General features: G+C 50.9%; 1 protein-coding gene across 1 annotated transcript in view; it reads right to left on the minus strand.

The window, feature by feature from the left end:
• UBOX5 (U-box domain containing 5) overlaps positions 1-6,293 on the minus strand; it is a 175,467-nt gene that overhangs the window by 21,948 nt on the left and 147,226 nt on the right. The window lies entirely within an intron of this gene.

Genomic DNA, 6,293 nt, shown 5'->3' on the forward strand with positions numbered 1-6,293 from the left:
GTAGCTCCCACTCGTGCATCTGGTGGCTGTGTCTGCTGAGCAGATCCGCCATCTGGTTGTCCTTGCCCGGGAGGTGTTCCGCCATGAGGAATATGTTCCTCTGAATGGCCCACTTCCACATGCTCTGAGCCAGATGAGACAACTGTGGAGAGTGTGTTCCTCCCTGCTTTTGTATGTAGTACATGGCAGTCATGTTGTCCGTCCGGATCAACACGACTTTGTTGCACAAGTGTACTTTGAATGCCTTCATTGCCAGGAAGATTGCCATCAGTTCCAGAAGGTTGATGTGCATCTTCTTTTGTTGTGTTGTCCATAGTCCCTGCACTGTGTAATTGAGTACATGAGCTCCCCATCCCTGGAGAGACGCGTCCGCCGTCAGTATTATTTGTGGAACAGGCTCTTGGAACGGTCGGCCCTTGCAAAGGTTTTGTGGATTCCACCAATGCAGAAAGTTGTATGCCCGACCGCTCACCAACAATAGGTCTTTTAATTGCCCGTGAGCCTGATTCCATTGACGTGCTAAGCACTCCTGAAGCGGGCGCATATGTAGTCTTGCGTGCGGGACTATGAAAATGCAGGAGGCCATCATGCCTATTAACTGCATGAACACTCTTGCAGGAAGGGAGTGTTGTGGTTTGAACTTGGAGATCAGCAGTTGCATGCTGTTGATCCTCACTAAATTTGGCTGAGCTGTGGCTGCCAGAGTGTCTATTGTCGCGCCCAGGTACTGTTGTACGTGTGCGGGTTGTAGATGTGATTTTGGGTAATTTAGTGAGAATCCCAGACTGTGAAGAAGGTGAATGGTGAGGGACATGTGGCTGGCACATTGCTGGGCTGACTTTCCCAGAACAAGCCAGTCGTCCAGGTAAGGGTAGACGTGAATGTGTCGTCGCCGTAGATGTGCAGCCACAGTAGCTAGGCACTTGGTAAAGACCCTGGGTGCTGTTGTCACGCCGAAGGGGAGGACTTTGAATTGATAGTGCTGTCCCTGAATAGTGAACCTGAGATATTTCCTGTGTGATGGGTGGATGGGTATGTGGAAGTACGCATCTTTGAGGTCTAGAGTGGCTAGGAAGTCTCCCTGGCTGAGCAGCGGGAGAACCTGCTGTAGGGTGAGCATATGAAAATGCTCCGACAGAATGTAGTGGTTGAGGGGTCTGAGGTCTAGTATAGGTCTGAGCGACCCGTCCTTTTTTGGGATTAGGAAGTACAGGGAGTACACCCCTGTCCCCTGCTGGTTGACGGGTACGACCTCTATTGCACCTTTTTGCAGCATACTTAGCACTTCCTGCTGCAATAATGCTAAGTGCTCTGCGGACATAGGACGGTGCTTTGGCGGTATTGTGGGTGGAGTGGAGGTTAATTCGAGACAGTAACCGTGCTGGATAATATCCCTGACCCACCTGTCCGTGGTGATGGCTTTCCACGTGGACAGGAACCGCTGGAGTCTCCCCCCGACAGGTGTTACGTGGTCGGGGGGAAGGGAGAGGGCGTCACTGTTTGTTCTTGGGTGAGGACCTGGTGTTGCCGTAACCGCGTCCTCTGCCCTTGGTGCTGGAGCCACGATATCCACCTCTGTTGTTTTTATCATAGGTACTCTGTGTGCCCCCTTTATTGTATGTCTGCTGTGACCCCTGTCCTCTAGCTGCTCCCCTATTAGCGGGGCGACGAAAGGAGCCACTACGAAATGTTTGCGTTTGCAGAGCCCCCATTGACTTTGCAGTGTCAGTGTCCTTTTTTATCTTTTCTAAGGTGGTGTCAACTTCTGGTCCGAATAGGTAGTCGGGGTTGACAGGCTGATTTAGGATGTTGTTTTGAATCTCAGGTTTGAATCCGGAGATTCTTAACCAAGCGTGTCGGCGTAACATGACGCTGGTGTTTATCGCCCTCGCAGCTGTGTCGGCAGCATCTAGTGCGCACTTAATGGATGCGTTTGTAAGAAGTTGTCCCTCTCTGATGAGGAGCTCCGCTGCCTCTTTGTATTCGTCTGGCAGATGTTGGAGTAGTGACTCTAGCGTGTCGTAGTGTGAACGATCGTAGCGAGCCAGGAAGTCCTGTGTATTGGCAATGCGCCAGATGTTTGCTGCTTGAGCTGCAATCCTCTTGCCTGAGGTCTCCAGCACTTTGGACTCCTGTCTGGGGGAGGAGCATCACCAGTTGTTTGCGAGTGCGCTCGTTTGCGAGCGTTAGCAACCACCATGGAGTCCAGAGGTAACTGACCTCTAATGTACATAGGGTCCCCGGGCGCAGGTTTGTATTTTTTTTCAATCCTGGGGTTCAGCACCCGTGCCCTGGTTGTTTCCTTGAAAATGTCCTTTGCTGGCTTGAGAACACCTTTCAACATGGGCAGAGTTTTGACAGTCCTTTCAGAGGAGGCGAAAGTGTCCACCAAGAAGTCGTCCTCAACTGTGTCAGAGTGGAGTTGCACTCCATGATTGGCTGCAGCACGTTCTATGAGGGCATTGAAGGCAGCAGTGTCTTCTGTGGGAGATGTTTTTGCGCCGTAAAGCTGCGTGTCCTGGGTATCTGTTGCGGCACCCGGGTCTGCAGGGTCATCCCAAGCTTGATCTGGGTCCTGCTGCTCCTCAGGATCTATATCCCTAGGGTAGGTGGTATCATCACCCATGTAATCCTCCATTGCGTCCGTGTCGGAGGGCGTCGGAGAAAAGGACTGGGGATCCGGATAGGAGGTATGCAGGCGTTCGTATAGAACCGGTTCCGACTCTTCTGGCAGTTTCTGCTTCAGAGGGATTCTGTAAGAGTCCAAGGCCTGCTCTGGCGTGACCTTCCGTTTTCGGAGCATGAGTCTGCCGGTGTCGGCGTCGATGAATTGGGACGGTGAAGGCTCAGTAGGAGAGTCCAGTAGATGGGGACCTTGTCTGGCGGACACGTGTTCGGATCTCGAACATCTTCGGCGCCGTGGATGGCGGCAAACCAAAAGTGATGTTGGTTGGTGCCGAAGGTGCCTTCGGAGCCTTTTTTGGTTCGGGGCCCGACGTGGACTGGAGGGCTGCCCGTTCTCTAATGCGTTGCAATGAAGCCGCAACTTGTCGCACCGAGAACGCCGAAGGTTCTTTGGTGCCGAGTGGTTCTGTAGAGGTAGGCGTGGACTGCTTCGGAGCCACCGGGTCATCGATTCGAGGAGAGGTAGTAGCGGTCGACGGAGTCGATGACTTGACCCGTGTCGCTGCCTTCGAAGTGGACTCCGATGGAGCGGCCATCTTAACTCTGGTGGTCGGGGTCGATGGCTTCGGTGCCGGGGACCGAGGCGCTTTTGTGGTACCGATGGCCTTTCTTTTCGGGTCGGTACCGATGTCCGCAGCAGCGAGTTCGGCGCCGAAATCCCTTTTAGCGCGTTCGGAGCCGACGGTTTGTGCCGGCGTCAAAGGAGTGGAGGTCTTCGAGCCGACCACTGCTAGTTTCACTTTCGGTTTCTGTGGAACCGGTGCGACGATTGGTTTCGGTTTCGTTGAAGGGAAACCAGTCTTTTTCGGTAATAATGGCTCTTGCTGGATGTTCAAGGCCGGGCCCGAAGGCGGGGCCGAAGAACTGCAGGATTGATCTCGGGTAAGGCCCGGAGGCGATCCCTCGACCGGAGCCGTAGAATGACGCACTTTGATAGCCTCCGTTTCGACGGGTAGGCCCTGCTCTTCACCAGAGCTATCTTCTTCGGCCCTTTTAGCGGGAACAGTACCGACGAAAACTAAAGGCCTTTTGGCCTTAACCTAAATTTTCCTAACTTGAGCTAAGATAAGCACATCCGAACCCAATGGCGGAAAAAAACAATCTGAGGATGGAGAGGATGCCCATGCGCACTGTGGTCCAGGGGAGGAGTCACCTATCTCAGGATACTTCGAAGACTCTTCCAGGACAACAACGTGCAAACATCCGGACCCAACACTAGGCGTCGATCTATGCACACATATGAATTCAGCAGCCCACATGCCTCGAACCTCTAGATTAGGTTCTACTGCCAAAATAGCATGGATAGGCTCATAATATGGGCAAATGAGAACAATATCATCTCATATTCAGTTTGGTTTCAGACCAGTTCTGAGCACTACAGAACGATGTCTTAACCAGTACCTTTTGACCAAAAAGTATACCACTGTTAAAAATGGATCTATGCATCTGACATTCATGGATCTAACCTCTGCTTTCAACCTTGTAAATAGATCTAAATAGAAGCCTGCAACGAAGTAGTGTTTTGTGAAGATATGAACCGACGCCCAAGTCGCAGACTGGAAGACAAGGATATGCACTTCGCTTGACAAGGCAGTGGTAGCAGCCTTAGCCCAGGTGAAATGGATTCCCAGACCTTCCTGAGGCCAAAGCATAGCAGATCTTAAGGCAGAGGACTAACCACCTCAACAGAGCCCTCTTTGCAGCATTCCCTTTCTTCACGCTGGAAAACCACACATAAAAGCTGTTCAATCTATGGAAAAGCTTAAAGCTCTTTTGAGGTGCAACTGATGGAACGCCTTCGCCTATTTGTAGGGTGAGGTGTTGTATTGCTCAATGTGGAAAGAAGTTAAGACTTTCAACAAAAAGGCCCCCTAAGTCCTACAGCATTAGTCTGCCTCGTAAAAAGGTGGTTTCATGCGATGAATTGAAGTGATCGCAATGAGGAAGACAGTCTTTGACATCAGAAGATGCAACAAGCACATGTGCATGGACTCAAAGATGGTACACATAAAAAACGTTAAGTCCCACTGTGGTACAACAAACTGTTTGGTAAGGAACATGTGTGTTAAACCTTTAGGAAACTTCATCACAAGTGATTTAGAAACGGACAGTACGCGGGCACACACAAAACTGCCAAAAGGATTGACAAATAACCAGTAATAGTGCCGGCCACAAGGCCTTGCTGGGCTGAAGACTAAAAACACAATAAAACATCTGACAGTTAGGTTTGCAAAGGGTCTGTTTTGCAGACTTCTCACTAGGTTCCAAATTTGTCCCTTCGCCACGGCTTTATAGACAAACACCTGGCTGCAAGGTTAATGTCTTCTACCTCAGGTGGTAGATCGAACGCAGTCAACTGCCACTGCTCCAACTTCAGGGATGGTGGTGTAGATTGCACATGTTCGAGTGCAGATCCTGCCCTGCTGCTGTGACAGAAGATCCTACTAGAGCGGCAAACTGATTAGGGGCAGACACTCATGCCCAAAAACTATGGGTACCATACGCTTCTGGCCCAATCCAGAGCCACAAGGATGACTTGAACCTTGCCATTTCTGCAGCACTCGGAGAAGGAAGGCGTACAGGAATTCCGGTGTTCCACTCCAGCCAGAAAGCATTTCCTAGAGAATGTGGTTTGCGGGAAATCCAATGTGCAAACGTTCTAACACTGCGCATTCGACTGTGGCAAAATGGTCTAGCCAAGGTTGGTACCTCAGGATGCAGCCAACACCAGCTGATTTATCTGCCCTGGGGTTCAAAGATTCCACCAGATGGTTCAACAGAAATGGGCCATGTTGTTCCAGCCAGCTCCAGAGGCGCAGAGCACCCTAGCATAGGACCCCACTCTACTCTATCTGCTACATTACCACAAGGGGTACCAGCTGCCACTTGGCAGACGGCAGGAAAGCCTTCAGCACCATATAAATAGCCTGCAAATCTAAAATACTGATATGGTGCTGGGCTTCCGCCAGAGACCAGAGTTCTCTGATCTCTTCCTCCTCCTCCAGGTAACAGCCCCAACACAGCAGCAACACATCCGTTATCACTGTGCGCTCTGGGTGAGGAATGGAGAGGGGTCTGCCTCTGGTCTAACTGCAGTTGAGAAGCCACCACTGCAGATCATGTGCAGTTACCAAGAATCCTCAGACCTGCTCTCAATGAGATCTAAAGGCTGAAACATTGGGACAGAACATTGGGCTTATAGTACAAATGTCCCAGAGGGAAGGCCCTAAATTGAACCATCTCAAGGGTATTGCAGATGAAGGGCGCCTCTGCGAAGGAGTCAGGTGTGACTTCGGCTCATTGATAAAGAATTCCAATGATGTCAGGAGGTTCGCTTTTGTGTTTAGGTGGTCTACAATTGACAGTGGAGAGCCTACATTCAACAAAGGTAGGAGAAACCTGGTATACCCGACCTATGAAGTTCGGCAGTGACAACCCCCATCACTTTCAGTAACACCCAAGGGGCACTGGTGACGCAGAAGGGGAGCACAGCAAATTGAAATGCTCCTGGCCTACTCTGAACAGCAGGTAACGTCTGTGAGACTGCAGGGCAGGTATATGAAAATGCACATTGTGCATGCAGATCGCAAGCCACCTTTCAGATACCC

Source organism: Triturus cristatus, chromosome 2_2 (assembly GCF_964204655.1).
Source record: "Triturus cristatus chromosome 2_2, aTriCri1.1, whole genome shotgun sequence".
NCBI classification, from domain to species: Eukaryota; Metazoa; Chordata; class Amphibia; order Caudata; family Salamandridae; genus Triturus; species Triturus cristatus.